The sequence below is a fragment of the Anabrus simplex genome, chromosome 1 (assembly GCF_040414725.1).
Source record: "Anabrus simplex isolate iqAnaSimp1 chromosome 1, ASM4041472v1, whole genome shotgun sequence".
In the NCBI taxonomy this organism is placed as follows: Eukaryota; Metazoa; Arthropoda; class Insecta; order Orthoptera; family Tettigoniidae; genus Anabrus; species Anabrus simplex.
Window position 1 is genome coordinate 22879956 of NC_090265.1, and position 19607 is coordinate 22899562.

The 19607-nt window shown below is 47.1% G+C and overlaps 1 protein-coding gene and 1 pseudogene across 2 annotated transcripts in view; both read right to left on the reverse strand.

Moving 5' to 3' along the window:
- The window catches only part of LOC136859749 (dynactin subunit 6), a 178767-nt gene that overhangs the window by 32078 nt on the left and 127082 nt on the right, over window positions 1-19607 (reverse strand). The gene's annotated exons all lie outside the window — the stretch shown is intronic.
- On the reverse strand, window positions 15287-15441 carry LOC136858937 (5.8S ribosomal RNA; annotated as a pseudogene).

A 19607-nucleotide genomic window follows, 5' to 3' on the forward strand; every position in this document is an offset into this window, starting at 1 on the left:
AGGGGAACAGGCACGGAAGGCGATAGCGCGGGTGACTCATTTGCCGAGAGATATATTGCCTCATGACCGGCTAAGATGATATAATGCAGTACGCTAGCGATAATCATCGGTTCACAGCAATAGTTTATTTTAACTTCTGTGGTACTGGTAGCGTGCTCAATGTGTTCGCTTTAAAATAGCGTCATTTCTGTAGGAATATTAAAGTAATCGTTTGTTTAACGAATGATGTATACAGCAGGACAGCGTGTATTCATTGTGTTGTGCTATGCGAAACATTCTCCTTATACAGAGTGCCGCTTTCGATTCATTCGCAAATTTCCATTTCCTAGCATTCTCCCTCGCCATAGGAGTACGGTACGTAAATTAGTAAAGAAGTTCCGCATCACCGGGTCCATTCTTTACAAGAAATCAGACAGGAGACGAACCGCTTTAACAGAGGAAAAGCTTGACGAAATATGAGCTCTCTTGGAAAGAACTCCAACAATCCCTGTCGCGTCTCGCCGTACAAGCTAATGTGTCATTATCGTCTGCCCACAAAACAACAAAACTGTTAAAAGCAAAACCGTACAAACCCACCCCTGCCCAATATTTAAGAAGACCTGACAGTTTCGCTAGGGCTCGGTATTTTACCTGGTTGCTTCAGTCAGTTCACGATGGGTTTGTTGACCCAGAACTTTTATTTTATAGTGATGAAGCATGACTACACTTAAGTGGCTATGTAAACAGTCAAAACTATCGCTACTGGTGTGCAGAAAATCCCCACCAGCTGCATGTCCGTCCACTTCATGATTTAAAGATAGGAGTTTGGTGCGCAATAAGTGCTCGCAGAATTTTAGGGCCTATATTTTTCCGTGAAACATTAAATGCTGATCGATATATAAACCTCATTCTCAGATCATTCTTTCAAGAGCTGACGGAAGAAGAAAGGACTAATGGTTACTTTATGCAAGATAATGCGACGGCACACACTGCTATTCGATCTCTGGAGGTAATACAGGAAGTTTTCGAAGATCGTGTGGTTAATTATCCACCTAGATCTCCTCATTTAAATCCTAGTGATTATTACCTGAGGAGATTTCTGAAGGAAAAAGTGTATGTGAACAACCCTCACACAAGAGAAGAACTACAAGAGAACATTACAGAAGTTATTTCGAACATCACACGGGTTGAGGTTCGCTGAGTGCCTGCAAACCTATTTACGAGGTATCACGCGTCTTAGACAACTGAGGGACAACATTTTGAACATGAAATGTAATGGCAGGTGGGTTTTAGACTAATAGTTTCACTAGAAATGGATTTCTATAAGTGTGAATTGCCGTGAGTGGTGGAGAGGAACACCGGCTAGCGACGGGGTGCTCTGAGTAAAGAAGTGGAATCTGAGATAAGACGTTTTGCGGATGATGTTATTCTGTACAGAGTAATAAATAAGTTACAAGATTGTGAGCAACTGCAAAATGACCTCGATAATGTTGTAAGATGAACAGTAGGCAATGATATGATGATAAACTGTTGTGAGTTTCACAAATAGGAAAAGTCCTCTCAGTTTTAATTACTGCATTAATGAGTTGAAAGTTCCTGGTGGGGATCACTGTAGGTACCTAGGTGTGAATAAAAGGAAGTTCTTCATTGGAGTAATCATATAAATGGGATGGCAAATAAGGGGTACATTTCTCTGCACATGGTTATGAGGGAGTTTAAGGGTTGCAGTAAGGATGTGAAGGCGAGGGCATATAACTCTCTGGTAAGAACCCAACTAGAGTATGGTTCCAGTGTATGGGATACTCACCAGGATTACTTGATTCCAGAACCGGAAAAAATCCAAAGAAAAGCAGCTCGATTTGTTCTGGGTGATTTCCGACAAAAGAGTAGCGTTAAATAATGTTGCAAAGTTTGGGCTGGGAAGACTTGGGAAAAAGAAGAAGAGCTGCTCAACTAAGTGGTATGTTCCAAACTGTCATAGTTCGTGGCGTGGAATAGACGAATACATTTGTGTGGTGTCTTTAAAAGTAAGAAATATCGCAAAATGAAGATAAAGTTGGAATTCAAGAGGAAAAACTTGGGCGGCAAATATTCATTTATAGGAAGGGGAGTTAGCGATTGGAATAACTTACCAAGGGAGATGTTGAATAAATTTCCAGTTTCCTTGATATCATTTAAGAAAAGGCTAGGAAAACAACAGATAGGGAATCTGCCATCTGGACGACTGCCCTAAATGCAGATCAGTATTGATTGATGATAGACTCTTACCCAAACAGAAATTCATGCAAAATATAATGATGCACATATGCAATATTCCCTAACTACAAATTCTTCTTACAACATTATGATCTTACATCGTAATTTAACAAGCTCGCATAATATTCACTTCCTTCAGAACTAATCCAGAAACTGAAGGAAAAATAGAGGACGAGAAGTAAATACAGGCCAAGAGTGCGACTATGTGCTATATACAGGGACTATGTGCTATATACATGGACTATGTGCTATATACAGGGACTATGTTCGGTCGGTAGAAGATGACGTCATTTCACGCCCTAAACCCTTTTAGAATTTCATTATTAATAATAAAAGAAAATTTTCTCATCTGTCTCCCCTTAGGCTAATAAACGGAATATAAATCCAAGAAAAAGATAAAATTATTAACACATTTGCGTAAACTTTCGCGAAGTACCATTCTCTTTCTGAACCCTGCAATGCAACTTTTTTCTCCCCCAGTTTCAATAAATCTAGTGTCTGTTCAAACTTCTGAGGCAGAAGTGATAGGGATCCTGTCATCGGTAGATATCAACAATTCATATGGGCCTGAAGAGATACCTGGCATCGTCCTCCGTGAATGTGCTTTCCCTATTGGCAATTCCGCTATGTGAAATTATAAATAAATCATTTAAATGTGGGTAATTTCCAGCTGAGTGGAAAAGGGGTTACATAATCCCTATTTTTAAGAAAGATGATAATGTGCTATTCGATAATTATAGACCAATAGCGCTGCTTTCACTTTTATTAAAGGTGTAAGTAAGTAAGTAATTCGTCTTTATTCGTGGCGAATTCAGGGCTGAGAAAGTCATGTATGACTCTTTTAGGCAGTACATCGACCCATCACAGCATGGATTCATTAAAAGCAGGTCAGCTGTTACCAATCTGGAAGTTTATCTATCTTCAGTTTCAGATGGACTGGACAAAGGTGAACAGGTTGACGTGATATTTATACCGATTTCTCCAAAGCCTTCGACTCGTTAACAACACCAGGCCTTGTTGAAGAAGCTGTCAGCGTTTGGAGTGTCCGGGAGTATTTTCGAGTGGCTGAAGAGTTACTTGACAAAACGAACATGTTTTGTCAATTCTGAGGGTTTGATCTCCAACCCCTATCAGCCTTCATCTGGCGCCCCACAGGGATCACTGTTAGGGCCTCTTCTATTTGTTTTGAACTTATTACAGCTGTTCATAGCAGTAAGTGTCTCTTGTGTGCTGACGACTTGAAACTATACAGAGTCACAGAAGAAGACAGTGATGGCGATTATCTGCAAGACGATTTGAAGCAAATATACGGGTGGTGCGATAAGGGGTCCCTCAGAGTGTGGTGTTTGTCATGCCATTTACTCGAAAATTAAGACCTGTTTTTGCAGATATAAAATCAGTGGAGAATGTTTAAATTGCGTGGAGGAGTTCAGTAACCTATGAGTAATTCTTAGTAGGTAACAGGAAACACATCGATAATATTATAAAGAAATCTTTCAGTCTACTCGGGTTTGTCAAAAGAAATTGTAAAGATTTCAGTAATATCGCATGTGCCAAAACACTGTTTTGTTCCCTGGTGAGACCTCTCCTCGAGTATGGTTGCGAGGTGTGGCTCCCGTATCAAAAAGGCACATGTACCAACTCAAGAGAGTTCAGATAAAGGCTCATAAGTGGATTAGTTTTGGATTCCTGGGCATGCCGCTCTCTTCAAGTAGGTATGGAGAACTTGTAAAAACTCTTTCAATGTATACGCTGGCAACGCGCCGAAAATGTTCGATCGCAAAGTTAGCAACTAAATGCTTGAGAAATAAAGTGGATTGTCTGGCTATACTGGGGTTGATTCCACTTCATGTTCCAAGCAGGCGAACAAGGTAGAAATGTACATTCCACCTGCCCAAATGTAGGACGGTTGCACAAGAAAATTCTTGGTTCATAAATCAGCTGGAAGGGTCACTTGACATTTTTCACCGCCCTTCCATTGCAATTCGGAAAGCTCTTCTCAGGGGCGGAACGTAATAATTTTCTATGTTATATTAATTATTATGTCAATAGTCTGTAGAAAACATGTGAAGATGTTTATTTGTATGTTTGTACATATATGTATATTTGATTATATATATGTTATTATATTTTCTATTACATCATCTGTAATTGGCACACCTGTAGATGATAAATAAATATATTTTATACAAATTATTTTACGAAAATTTCCTGAACTAAAATCGGAAGATGGTCGTATACAAGCATTTCTTAACCTAAAATTAGCGATCGTACCCCTGAGATAATTTCAATGCTGACAATAGAGAAAATCACAAATATAACAGGAATGACTGACAAAATGAAAATACAATAGAACCCCTTTTTAACGAATCTCAGGGGGATTTGAAATATCTTCCTTAAAATGGGGTTTTCCGTAAGAGGGGTTTCAAAGAAAATCAAAAGAAATAATAATACATTTCTGTCTTTAACTAATATAATGTGAAGAAATAATAAATGAACATATTAATACTAAAAACTCAAATTAACGCAAAAATAACAGAAAATATTTACAAAACAGCAGACGGACTACATCACTTAGTGGATCATTGGGAGCACAACCTGCAGCAAGGAAAAGAGGAATAGGTATTGCTGACTTGCAATGTTAAATGATTTTAAAGAGATCTGTGAAAAATAGACCATAAAAACTGTGAGAATAAGTGCGAAAGCAGATCAGAAAATAAGTTGCACTTCCCAGTTATGGCCATTTAATACACCACCTACACGACTATAACGACATATACTGTAACGTCACTTTTCCACATAGTTTCCAAGAGACTCCAAACATTTCTGCGAGCGCACAACCAACTTCTCGATGCCGGATGCATAGAAATTTCCTCCAGCGTTCTGCAACCACTCGGAGACAGCGGCCTTCACCTCCTCATCGGTCTGGAAACTTCGAACACCGAGCTCCGCTTTGAGCTTACCGAACAGATGAAAGTCACATGGCGCTAGGTCGGGACTGTAGGGTGGATGTTGCCAGACCTCCCACTTGAAACGCTGCAGTAGTTTTCTCGTTTGGCGGGCCTTGTGAGGTGTTGCATTATCGTGCAACAAAATCACACCGGCGCTCAATTTCCCCCGGCGCTTCTCTTTAATCGCTTTACGCAACCGGTGCAACGTTTGACAATACGACGCCGCGTTGATCGTCGTTCCATTCGGCATGAATTCTACGTGCAGAAAACCCTCCATGTCAAAGAACATTGTCGCCATAACCTTACCGGCTGAAGGTTGAACCTTGGCCTTCTTTTGTTGTGGTGATGAGGGGTGCACCCATTCCATTGATGTTCGCTTCGTTTCGGGGGTGAAATGGTGGACCCACGTTTCGTCGCCTGTGACGATTCGCGCAGAAACCCGTTGCCATCTGCGGCATAGCGTTACAAAAATGCCAGGGAAGATTGGAAACGTTGTCCCTTGTGCTCATCGGTGAGAAGACGTGGGACCCATCTTTGACGCAGCTTACGATATCTAAGGTCCTCGTGACAATGGCGAACACACTGCCATACGACATGTTCAGCTGCGTCGCGATTTCTCTCAGTTTAATGCGCCGGTTCTGTCTAATGATCGCATTCACACTGTTGACCTTTGCACGGGTGCTGGACGTTGCGGGCCTGCCTTCGCGATGGTTGTCCGTGATATCCGTGCATCCGGCTTCGAATAGCTGACACCACTTTACGATACCTTGCCGGGAAATGGCCCGCTCCCCATACACAGCACTCATTTCACAATGAATGCCCGTGCAATTCTTCCTTTTGGCCCATAGGAAGCGGACTGTCGCACGCACCTCATATTTGGAGCGAACGTCCTGTTGACGCGCCATAGCATTTGGCTGCTATTCACACAATACTAGACGAGACACCACAGCGACCTGCCTAACAGACGTGTGGGCAGTGCCTGTCCCTTTCTCCACGTTTGCGACACACAGCGCGCTGCTGCGGCGCGTTAGTGTAACTAACATTTTGATCCACCTACCTTCACTTTCAGAAATAGTCCAATACAGTAGTTTGCTTCCTCTTGCCCAGATACCTCACGGAAAGAAGTTTTCTCTCAATTTGGTTGAGACTGTTGATGATATCTTCATCAACTTTGAAGGAGGAGAAGTACCGGCGGACAATATCCAATCCCTCCACTGCTGCCCCAAAAGTTGGTTCTGCTGGATCCTCTCCTTCCTCTTCAATACTTTGCCTTTTTGCATCGTCACAAAGGTCCCCAACATCCATCTGTGGTCCTGAGGTTAGGATGTCATAATCACAACTAACAAATTCTTCAAATATTGTGGCACTCGAGTACTTTGATACAAGCCCCCAATCTTCCCTAATGTCATCAGTAGTGTCGTCTTCGTTAAAAACTTCTGAAAAGGCACCCAAACCTCCATGGCCAAAGCAGTTTTGAATAGCGTCTGTTGTGACTAGTTGGCATGCTGCTACAAGCATATGCTTGGCTTGGAGTATATTTAATTTCCACACTTCTTTCAAGGAAGGAAATAGCTCTTTGAACCAGGGCCTTCCTGTACTTCACTTTCTCAAAATGAATAACGCCTAGGTCCAAAGACTGCAGGTGACTGGTATAGTTAGGAGGAAAGACGACAACTATGATATTCCGCAGGAAAGATGTATCTGAAGAATGAGCTGGACATCTGTACATCACCAGCACTATCTCCCTTCCTGCCGATCCCATCTTAGCATCCAAGCTTCGTAAAATTTTAGAAATATCTCCGATGTCATCCACGCAGTTTTGTTAAAATCATATTTACATGGGAGTGTGCGGGTGTTCTTAGATTTTTAAATTTTCCAATTATTAGTGGGGGTAATTTTTCACTCCCTTGCTGTTAACACATAACAACGCTGTCAGCCTTTCTTTACTTTTTCTGCCTCCGTGGCATTATTCTCTGCGAACAGCATATGTCTTGGACGGGAGCAAATTTTAAAACACTCACGTTTCATCGGTGTTAAAAATATCGTTAGCACCAGATCCTTCAAGAAGTCGAGGTAACGTATCCTTTTCCCAGTACACAACCGCATCGTCGTAAATTCCACACTCTCGCCGCATGTGTTTTGGAACGAATGATTGTGCCGTCTTTCAAAATGATCAAACCAGCCATTAGAAGCATGTAAATAGACCAAACCCAGTTTGAATGCTATTTCTAGAGCTGTTTGTTTAAGTAATAAATATAAATATAAATATGATAAACATAAATATGATTGTAAATAAAGGGTACAGATCTCTGCACATGGTTATGAGAGTATTTAGGGGTTGTAGTAAGGATGTAAAGGAGAGTGCATATAAGTCTCTGGTAAAACCCCAACTAGAGTATGGTTCTAGTGTATGGGACCCTTACCAGGATTACTTGATACAGGAACTGGAAAAAATCCAAAGAAAAGCAGCTCGATTTGTTCTGGGCGATTTACGACAAAAGAGTAGCGTTACAAAAATGTTGCAATGTTTGGGTTGGGAAGAATTGAGAGAAAGAAGAAGAGCTGCTCGACTAAGTGGTATGTTCCGAACTGTCAGCGGAGAGATGGCGTGGAATGACATTAGTAGACGAATAAGTTTGAATGGCGTTTATAAAAGTAGGAAAGATCACAATATGAAGATTAAGTTGGAATTCAAGAGGACAAATTGGGGTAAATATTCGTTTATAGGAAGGGGAGTTAGGGATTGGAATAACTTACCAAGGGAGATGTTCAATAAATTTCCAATTTCTTTGCAATCATTTAAGAAAAGGCTAGGGAAACAACAGATAGGGAATCTGCCACCTGGGCGACTGCCCTAAATGCAGATCAGTAGTGATTGATTGATTGATGTTACCGTCAATTGGAGTATTCTCACTCCTTTTTTCTCTTGAAGCAATTCATTAAAATGTTTTTAAGTTCCTCGTACGGCGAAGAACAAACATTCTTCCGTATTTTTGCCCCAGAACCACACTCCACTTCCGCGGTCAAAATTGCTTCCTCTGGTGAACTAAATGCAATGGCCTTCGCTGATGATGTGTATGATCTAGGGAGAAACCGAGGAACAAGTACAGTCGAGACTCAATGATTGGAAGCTTAAGTTCCAGGAGATTACTCTGAAGATAAGTGAACTCAAAATGGTAGTGATGTCAATAAACAGATGGGGATGACAAGCGAACATCATGCTAGGGAACCATTCACTAGAAATTGTGGAAAGCTTTACATACCGGTACATCGGCAGTGTAACATCTTGAGATACACTAGCCACAAAGGCGGTGGCAAATGGAGTGCAGGCGAGCTCTCAGTTTATAATATCAATGTACACTGACTGAAAAATGTTATGGGATAGCGGAGCACTGATGCGCAGGTGTGTTGTCTGCGCACCACACGCCCCCTGTGCCAGCGGCAGTTGTATAGGATACCTTGTGAGCAGTGGCTGCGCATGTGACAGATGTAACATGGAACGTCATCGTGAGCTGACACCGTTCGAACGGGTATGGTGGTCGGTGCCCGACGGATGGGAAGTGCGAATTCGGAAGTGGTGCGAGAATTCGGCTTCACACGATCAACCGTGTCCGGGGTGTATCGTGAATGGTTGAATGCGGGTGTCACCGTCCACAACAGACGAACGACCGGCCGACCATCCACCCTCAATGACCGTGACCGGCGACATCTGAGACGGGTTGTCATTAGTGACAGACGGGCAACCGTGCAACAAATCACGGCTCAATTCAACACAGGCCAAGCTAAACACGTCTCCCAGTGGACAATCCGTAGGAACATGGGTTCTATGGGATATAGGAGCCGGCACCACACACGGTTGCCACTGTTAACCCTACGTCATCGGGCACACCGACACGCATTTGTCGCCAGTCACCAGGGATGGACACTAGATCAACGGCGTAACATGATATGGTCGGACGAATCATGATTTCAACTGCACCATGCCGATGGGAGGCACCGTGTATGGCGCAGACCACATGAAGCGGTGGATCCCGCCTGCCTCAAAGGTGTGGTCCAGGGCGCTGGTGTCTCTGTTATGGTCTGGGGTGCCTTTTCCTGGTATGGAATGGGCCCCCAAGTTGTTCTGGAAGAGACTTTGAATGGTACGCGGTATGTTGAGCTGCTCGGAGACCATCTCCACCCATTTTTGGCCTTCCAGCGCCCAGACGGTTCTGCGGTGTTTGAAGATGATAACGCGCCGCCACATCGCTCCCACGTCGTCCGGGAATGGTTCCAGGAACATGCAGTGGATGTCCAACGACTTCCATGGCCACCCAGGAGCCCCGATCTGGACCCTATCGATCATATCTGGAAAGTCCTGGAACGCAGGCTCCGTGCCATGGATCCTGCACCCACGAACAGACCAGCATTGGCGGCCGCTCTGCAAACGATTTGGTGTCAGCTGCGTCCAGAGGACTACCAGGGACTTGTCGACTCACTTCCATGACGTCTCACTGCAGTTCGCAGGGCCAGAGGAGGCCCCACACGCTATTAGGTGACTATCCCATGACATTTGCTAAGTCAGTGTAGTTGGTCCGTTATCGTTCCATATGGGAATCAACATCTATGTCATCAGCTCTCAGTTTTACCAGCAAGTACGAACACTCCTTTGGGATCCCAAAGTACCAACAAAATCAAAGCTGGTGATGTTCAATCAGTACTTCATACCAATCTTAACCTATGGTATTGAAACCTGCAACCTCATTAAGAAATACTCATCAAGGTTGCAAGCCTCCGAGATGAAGTTCCTTAGGTCCGCAATTCAAAAAACCAAACTGGACAAGTTAAGGTATGATGTGGTTAAGAAGGAAGCTGGGATTGTTACATCATTGTTAGATCGGGTCAGCATGTCCACACTGAGGTAGTTTGGGCATGTAATGAGGATGGAGCCAACAAGGACAGCATATCGTCGTTGCCGGGACAAAACCTCCTATGTGATAATATTTTTGGAGATATACTGACCCGCAGCACATACATTATGAAGAGCGAGAATGCCTTGACCATAATCACACAATATTGCACCTTAGATGACAGAACCTTACCGGCAAAAGTTCTAAGCTAAAATATTTCACAAGGAGGTTTTGTCACGGCAGCAATGATATGTTAACTTGGAGAGACATGTGGCAAGGAAACGGATCGTGGAAAGACCAAGAACCCACTGGATGGACATCATAACGATGGACATTGCAGGTCGGGGAAGGACACTGGAGGCCCTGGGACATCTTCCCGACTGTAGCTCGGCTTCATCGGCCATCATGGCTTCCCTTCCGTCCAGCTGCTTCGAGGAAGATGTCAGCTCGACGATTCCAGCTATGAGTTTATCGGCTATGGCAGCCGCCCTGGCCGTCAGAACTGCCCCTTAGGACAGCTATATTGCTCCACCGAGTACAACACCCCGCCCGGTACCTAAGTTATCTACAGACGATTCCCCTAAGATAAGGCTGAGTCTCACCAGATCGCAGCGTGGTAACTGCTCTACCGAGTACAACACCCCGCCCGGTACCTAAGTCATCTACATACGATTCCCCCAAGATAAGGCTGAGTCTCACCAGATGGCAGCGTGGTAACTGCTCTACCGAGTACAACACCCCGCCCGGTACCTAAGTCATCTCAGACGATTCCCCTAAGATAAGGCTGAGTCTCACCAGATCGCAGCGTGATAACTGCTCTACCGAGTACAACACCCCCCCCCCGGTACCTAAGTCTTCTCAGACGATTCCCCTAAGATAAGGCTGAGTCTCACCAGATCGCAGCGTGGTAACTGATCTACCGAGTACAACACCCCGCCCGGTACCTAAGTCATCTACATACGATTCCCCCAAGGTAAGGCTGAGTCTCACCAGATGGCAGCGTGGTAACTGCTCTACCGAGTACAACGCCCAGCCCGGTACCTAAATAATCTACAGACGATTCTCCCAAGCCAGGGCTGAGTCTCACCAGATCGCAGAACGCTAACTGCTCTACCGAGTACAACACCCCACCCGGTACCTAAGTCATCTACATACGATTCCCCTAAGATAAGGCTGAGTCTCACCAGATCGCAGCGTGATAACTGATCTACCGAGTACAACACCCCACCCGGTACCTAAGTCATCTACAGACGATTCTCCCAAGCCAGGGCTGAGTCTCACCAGATGGCAGCGTGCTAACTGCTCTACCGAGTACGACACCCCGGCCGGTACCTAAGTCATCTACAGACGATTCCGAGTCCCGACATCCAACAGTTGTATACCCATGATCAAACGCTAGGAGCAGGCGGGCGGAAGAGATAAAACCCGACATGACCACCCAAGCTGCTCCATTCATCAAAGTCACAGGGTCTGTATGGTGTGCCCCACTGACGAGACACGCCTAGTAATGTCACACTGCTTGAGCGTTTTGACCCACGGGACTCCTGAGAAATATCGTTGCCATTGCCCAGAAGGGATTCGGCCTTAGAGGCGTTCAGGCTTAATCCCACGGATGGTTGCTTTGCACCACCGCCGTTCGACCCAGTGCGTGAACCAAATGTCCGAACCTGCGGTTCCTCCCGTATTTAGCAGGATTATAATCGCAATGACCAGTCATCAGTAGGCCGCCACAAGCCAGTTATCCCTGGGGTAAGTCTTCTAACACCTCTTGCTGGAAACTCAAGAACACCGCGACGCCAGGGCTGAAAGAGGTGACGTACATGCTCCGCCCAACCGAGTAAGTAAAGAAACGATGAAAGTAGTGGTATTTCATCGGCGATGTTGCCATTTCCCACTTATGCTACACCTCTCATGTCTCCTTACAATGCCAGACTAGAGTCAAGCTCAACAGAGTCTTCTTTCCCCGCTAATTCTTCCAAGCCCGTTCCCCTGGCAGTGGTTTCGCTCGATAGTAGAAAGGGACAGTGGAAATCTCGTTAATCCATTCATGCGCGTCACTAATTAGATGATGAGACATTCAGCTATGCTCTACCACCAGGGGTATGCAACAGATTTTCGGCTTATCCCAGTTTCGCCAGCAAGTCTTCAGCATAAGTGCAGATAAACGGGACCCCCGAACCTGAGCGGCCGACCTTCACATACCAAGGAGGGATGAGTACCGCAATCTTGGGAGAATTAGGAAGCGATATCCTTGGGGACAGTGGGCATTAGCGTCGCCCAGGGGAAACCTCGCGGGGGTACCCACCTGACCGCTCCCAAGGGTCACTCGCCGCCCGCAAGGTGTATAAATCCCTGCGGACTCGCACGACACTCCCTGTCCGCGTAAGTCATAAGTAGGTGAGAACCATTTTCTAGAGATTGCCGGCTGGGCTGACTTGCGGGAAGAAGTGAGAAGCTTGGGAAACATGGGGGAGGAATGTATGGAAAACCATGATCCCAAAATATCGCTTTCATCAAAGCCGTAAGCCCTGGAAAGCTGTCAGATACCCTCCGGGGCGACTTGACCCAACGGAATGGTCCTCTTCCCCATCCGGAGTCAAGCACGGCACAGCCTCACACTAGTACTCCCCCACATGGGGAGCTCCCCGCTCAGCAGCAGACTATTTATTTTAGTCAATATCCATACCAGAAGGAAAGGAAGGACCCTCCATCGCCACGGCGGAGTGGGTGAGCACAGAAACTGTGACCTCGACCGCAGGGACCACTTTCCAGTTTGCCAGACCAGGTTGAGTTGGGAGCCACCCAATCCCCCGGGATAGGCGCGGACTAGTCACCTGCTTGAATCAAACCCTCCTATTTAGTTCATCACAAGCATAAAATGGGATTTTATCCGCGCCCGGGAGGGCTATTTAAGGGCTGGACCAACAGGTAGGTACATGGGGCTGATACGCGTAGGGCTTGGGCGGATGACAGGGTCCATTCTACCCGCACGGTATCCTGCTCCTTTGGGCAAAGGTAGGGACGTAACCACCTGGGGAGGGAGCAAACGGGAAAGACGGTCCCGATGGCCCAAAAGCTCCGTTTCGAATACCAAGACTTACATACCTGACACCTCCAGCGATGAGCAATTGGAGGATGCTTCTTCTCCGATACTAGGACTTACACGTTTGACATCTCCAACGACGAACTTAACGAAGCACTACAACCTAAGGAAGAGAGGCATAGTTACTCCCGACTTTCACCCCCGCTTGCTTTAACTTCTTCACGTTGACATTCAGAGCACATTGCGTCAACACCCGTTTGGGCCATCGCAATGCTTTGTTTTAATTAGACAGTCGGATTCCCCTGGTCCGTGCCAGTTCTGAGCCCACCATTGAATGGTGTCCGAAGAGAACCACGTGCGTGCGGCTGCAACCTCCGGAAGGGCAGCCCCTTCACGAGGCACACCGCAGCCACTCAGAAAGGAAGATCCCCGGGAGGCTAAGGCATCGTACCGAGCTCCGATCCAGCGTCGAGGTTACGACGGACGCCCACCCCAGCGCTCTCACCTCACCCAGGCCCGGCACGTTAGCGCAAAACCACTTCCCAACCAAGCCCGACACGCCCCTGTCCTCAGAGCCAATCCTTATCCCGGAGTTACGGATTCAATTTGCCGACTTGCCTTACCTACATTAGGCTATCGACTAGAGGCTCTTCACGTTGGAGACCTGCTGCGGATATGGGTACGGGCCAGCGTGGCACCTCCACGTCGACCTCTCCCGGGTTTTCAATGTCCGAGGGGAAGATCAGGACACCGCCGCAACTGCGGTGTTCTTCGCGTTCCAAACCCTATCTCCTGGCTAGAGGATTCCAGGGAACTCGAACTCTCATGAAGAAAAGAAAACTTTTCCCCGATCTCAAGATGGCGTCTCCGAGTCCTTTTGGGTTATCTCGACGAGCTGCTCATTAGAGGGGACCGACTTGTTACGGTTCCGCTCCCAACGGATTCCCTTTCGCCGCATGGGGTCCTAACACTGTAGTCATGGACTCCGTCGATATCGTATTTCTCCTAGGGCTTAGGATCGACTGACTGGTGTGCAACGGCTGATCACATGAAACCGTTCTCCGCATCTGACCTACAGGCCCTCGCTGGAGTACATGCTACTACCACCAAGATCTGCACCGATGGTGGCTCCAGGCAGACCCTCGCCCAGACCCTTCTGCATTCACCACCTCGACCCTCCTACTCGCCAGGGCTTCACGGGGCGGGCCGCCGAAGAGATACCGCGCACCCGTCATTGCCGAGCTGATGGCAGAATATAGGCAAGACGCTTCAGAGCCATCCATTTTCAGAGCTAGTTGCTTCGGCAGGTGAGTTGTTACACACTCCTTTGCGGATTCCGACTTCCATGGCCACCGTTCTGCCACTCCTTTGCGGATTCCGACTTCCATGGCCACCGTTCTGCTGTCTGCAACGAACTCCTTTCATTGTTTCCCATGAGCGGGCGCTTTAACTCTGCGTTTGTTCATCCCACAGTGCCAGTTCTGCCTATCAAAAGTGGCCTACTTGACACTCCGAACCAAGAAATAAATCTCACGCCTTAAAAATGTTTCCCGCGCGGTTAGAGTCGTGTAGCTGTGAGCTTGCATCCAGGAGATAGTGGGTTCGAATCCCACTGTCGGCAGCCCTGAAGATGGTTTTGCGTGGTATCCGATTTTCACACCAAGCAAATGCTGGTGCTGCCACGGCCGCTTCCTTACCACTTGTAGGCCTTTCCTATCCCATTATCTCTTTAAGACCTATCTTTGTCAGTGCGACGTAAAGCAAAAACTAAAAAAATGTTTAAGTAAGCTGAAGATCTCGCTCATTTAAAGTTGGAGAATAGGTTGAGGTCGTTTCGGCACCTAGGCATCTAATCAATCGCTTGATCAGATGAGACTCATGTTCGAGCACCAGTTATCCTGAGGGAAACTTGCGCCCTGGGTGCGCCTCAACTCGCAAATAAAACGAGACACCCCTGGAATGCGGAGCCGCACAACAGCGTAGCCCATCTTCCCTCGGTCCGCACAATGCGGGACTTTCACTTTCATTGCGCCATTAGGTTTATTGTTCAAACAAATGACTTGCGTATATGTTAGACTCCTTCTTTTCAGCAGCCGCGGCAGCGGCCATAGCCGCACGGACCGTGATGCTTCCATCGATCGAACGCAACATTTCAATCTTTTAGCAACCAACCCTCAGTCAGACGTGGTCCAGAAACGGAAACCATGGACCTCAATGTGTGTTCGAACTGTCAATGTTCAGTTGCCCTACACTTCACATATCGTCGCGCAATTTCCTGCGTTCTTCATTCATCCATGAGCCAAGTGATCCACTAATCTAGGTTGTATTCTGTCTTTTTTCAATCGTTCTCTCCACGGCGAGCGGAGAAAAACAATCATTTTTATGGGTTTCTCATCACAGAGCTAAGAGGTGTTTCGAGCATGGGCGACAGAAGTTCATTTAAAACCTGCCCGCCGGGCCGACGTCACTACAGGTCCACTCGTGTTTTCTCCGCTCCACTGAGCGCTTACGGAGTTTGGGACTCGCCTGAGCTTGCAACGGCTCACTTCACTTCGCCTGTTCTGAGATCGTGCATGATTTATTTCATCACACAAACATTGAACTTCCACGGAAAGGGCGGTGTACGGGCGCTTACAAATCAATGTCGCTGCTCGGGACCACCTTTCCGTCTTCTCCAACTCTAAGTGGTGATTGTTGACAGTTTAGTCAGTTTCCAGTTCCACCAGGGTGGAAACCTTTTCAGGAGATGCTGCAGCGGACAAAGCTGCACGATCCGCGATGCTCCCGCCCTTTAAACGCAATGTCACGTTCGGTTTCAGCAACGGTTCCCCAGGAAGACGTGGTCCGGGACCTAAAATCATTGTACCGTAGTGCGTTCAACAGCGACTCATAGCTCGCAAGAGTGGATGCGACAGGAATCTCGTTTCGAACAAGGGGTGGTATTACTAGTCATTTAACACCTGCCCGCCGGGCCGAAGCCGCAACGTGTCCACTTTCCCCGCTCCACTGAGCGAGGGAGGTAGGTTCCCAATCCCGAACTTTTGCATCGAACAGATGCGGCCACGAACACCGCGACACTCCTGGTGTCGGCGGCGGACAGACCCTCGCCGCGCGGGGCGGTGGCTGACTCCTCTTCCTCGAAATGCCTTCTAATAAAACAATTTCGATAATCCTTCCGCAGGTTCACCTACGGAAATCTTGTTACGACTTTTACTTCCTCTAAATAATCAAATTTGAGATCTTTCCAGACACATCGGAAACTGCGCGAAGCAGATCCCGTGCACCGGTCAGAAGACCTCACTAAGTCATTCAATCGGTATTAGCGACGGGTGATGTGTACAAAGGGCAGGGACGTAATCAACGCGAACTTATAACCCGCGCTTACTGGTAATTACTCGTTCATGGGGAACAATTGCAAGCCCCGATCCCTAGCACAAAGGGGGTTCAACGTGTTGCCCAATCCTTTCGGACGAGGACAAGCTGATTCCTTCAATGTAGCGCGCGTGTGGCCCAGAACATCTGAGGTCATCACAGTCCTGTCATTGCTCAATATCGTGCAGCTAGAAGCTGCCTGTCCATCTAGGCAGCTGTGTTGTTGCTGGTAGCACAGACGGATACCGGATGCGACTTGTTAGCAGGCTAGAGTCTCGTTCGTTATCGGAATTAACCAGACAACTTGCTCCACCAACTAAGAACGGCCATGCACTACCACCCTCCGAATCAAGAATGAACACTCAGTCTGTTGAGGTTTCCCGTGAGCTGCCCGCCGAGTCATTGGATAAACATCGGCGGATTGCTAGTTGGCATCCTTTATGGGTAGAACTAGCGTGGCATCTGATCACCTTCCAATCTCTAACATTTGTTCTTGATTAATGAAAACATAATTGTCAAATGCTTTCTCTTCAGTACGTCTTGAGACGATCCAAGAATTTCGCCTCCAGCGTCGCAATACGAATTACTCCGGCTGTCCCTATTAATCATTACCTCGGGTTCCGAACACCAACAAAATAGAACCGAGGTCCTGTTCCATTATTTCATGCACACAGTATTCAGGCACAGCCAGCTTGCTTTAAATTAATTTTTTTCAAAGGAAATGCACCGGCCCACCTCGACATTCGATGAAGAGCACCGCGGTAGGATTTCATTAGGGTCCGCCCACGGCGCGCAGGAACCGCACGCGGGTTAACCGCGGCGGCTGCGCGCTTTCGACTCGCCACCACCGGCAGGACGTCCCGCGTACCATGCTAGTTAGACACCGACAAGCGATGAAACGACAGCATGGGACACAAATCGAACTACAAACTTTTAAACTGAATTACCACGCAATTACCACGGCTGTTTGCACCACAATTGCCCTCCAGAGGATACCCGTTAAAGAATTTAAAGTGTAATCATTCCGATTACGGGACCTCAGATGAGTCCCGTATCGTTATTTTTCATCGCTACCTCCCCTTGCCGGGAGTGGGTAATTTGCGCGCATGCTGCCTTCCTTGGATGTGACAGCCGTTTCTCAGGTTCCCTCTCCGGACTCGAACCCTGATTCCCCGTTACCGCAGAACCTACCATCGACAGTTGATAAGGCAGACATTTGAAGGATCGCCGCCGGTACGAGGACCGTGCGATCAGCCCAAAGTTATTCAGAGTCACCAAGGCAAACGGACCGGACGAGCCGACCGATTGATTTTGATCTAATAAAAGCGTCCCATCCACTTCTGGTCGGGACTCTGTTTGCATGTATTAGCTTTAGAATTATCACAGTTATCCAAGTAAATTAGTACGATCTAAGCAATCATAACTGATTTATTGAGCCATTCGCAATTTCATGTTAATTTGGGTTGCACTGAGGCATGCATGGCTTAATCTTTGAGACAAGCATATGACTACTGGCAGGATTAACCAGGGAGCTGGCTGACTCGAGAGCCGCCGCCAATGCGTGTGGCCTATGGGACACAGACTAGCATTTTCTCGGCAGGTCGAGTGGGGCTTCCAACTGAAGTTTCTTAGGCCGCCGAACAGGGGTTCTCACCCAGCTCGTGGGCCTTCCATAGGGAACGCGTCCCATCACCACTCATCGTCACATCTCCACTGTGTCCGCTGCCGAGGCCGACAGGACCGTACGAGAGGCGTACGGCATAATATTCTCACGCCTGACTAAGGGCGAGCATTTACAAACATTACTGGTCGCCGCCATGAGCGTGCACAAACCTGGCCCGGGCGCGCCGCAAGAACGGAGAGCACAGAGGCTCGCAGCATTGCAGTCGTGGGCACGGAACCTGCCTCGTTCACTGTACCTGTAGGGGGCGGGGGGGGGGGTACCGGTACTGTTGTTATTGCTATTTTGCTTTACGTCGCACTGGCACACATATGTCTTATGGCGACGATGGGATGGGGAAGGCCTAGGAATGGGAAGGAAGTGGCCGTGGCCTTAATTAAGGTACAGCCCCAACATTTGCCTGGTGTGAAAATGGGAAACCACGGAATACCATCTTCAGGGCTGCCGACAGTGGGATTCGAACCCACAATCTCCGGGATGCTGCGCGCTCCTAACCCGCACGGCCAACTCGCCCGGTCCTCAAGGTACTAGGTGGGTTCGGCTGTTCGCAAAATGACCTCCATACCTCCAGCGCCGGCCGCCGTTTCGACCAACCTCCGCAGCCCATGTGTTGGTGCGACCTAGGTGGCGATTGTAAGCAGTATCATAAATTAAGATAAGCACCCCAGGGTGACGTAACCCACACGGGTGCATTATGTGATGACGGTTTTAACACCAAAGAGAAAGTAAGTAAGAAGAGATTACGGAAACAAGTTGTGACCGAGCGCTTTCTTCGCTTACGCTCCCTGAACCGTCAACAACAGGCCCAAAGTGTAAGTGTACGAATTGTAAAGCATAAAAAGCATATATTTGTCTCCAACCCTTTGCCCTCTAAAAGCTATTTTTTGCGGGAAATATTAACACCTTAAAATTAAAAGATATTTTGAGATTGTTCACGATTTTTTCCAAACAAAATAAATTAATCAGCTTCCTTTACAATTTTATAAGGATGAAAACTACCTTTAAAGTAGCGATGTGACGAGTCGGATACTTCATCAACTCGAGTCACTCGTTTTCGACCGGGTAGGACAGGGAGAGCGAGACAATCGCAATGATTCGTGAAAGAAGCGAATGAGGGATCTCGAGTTGACGAGTCGGGCAGGGAGGACGAGACGAGACGCCGGGGATATCGCTATGTCTCGTAAAGGAGGACAGTGATGGAACTCGAGCGCTGACTGAACATGCAGGTTGCACATTTCGGGTATAAAAACGAAGACGATTGTATTCGAAGTAGTACAGTAATGCATTTTCCACCAGAAATAACATACTTATTGAATTAACACTGTCTGGCAGCTGAAGAAAACAATGTTTAATAAATAAGGAAACAGAAATACTGAGTTCTTCTCAACCATTTGTGAAGAAAACTAATTTTATAACATGTTATACCAAAGCTAAAG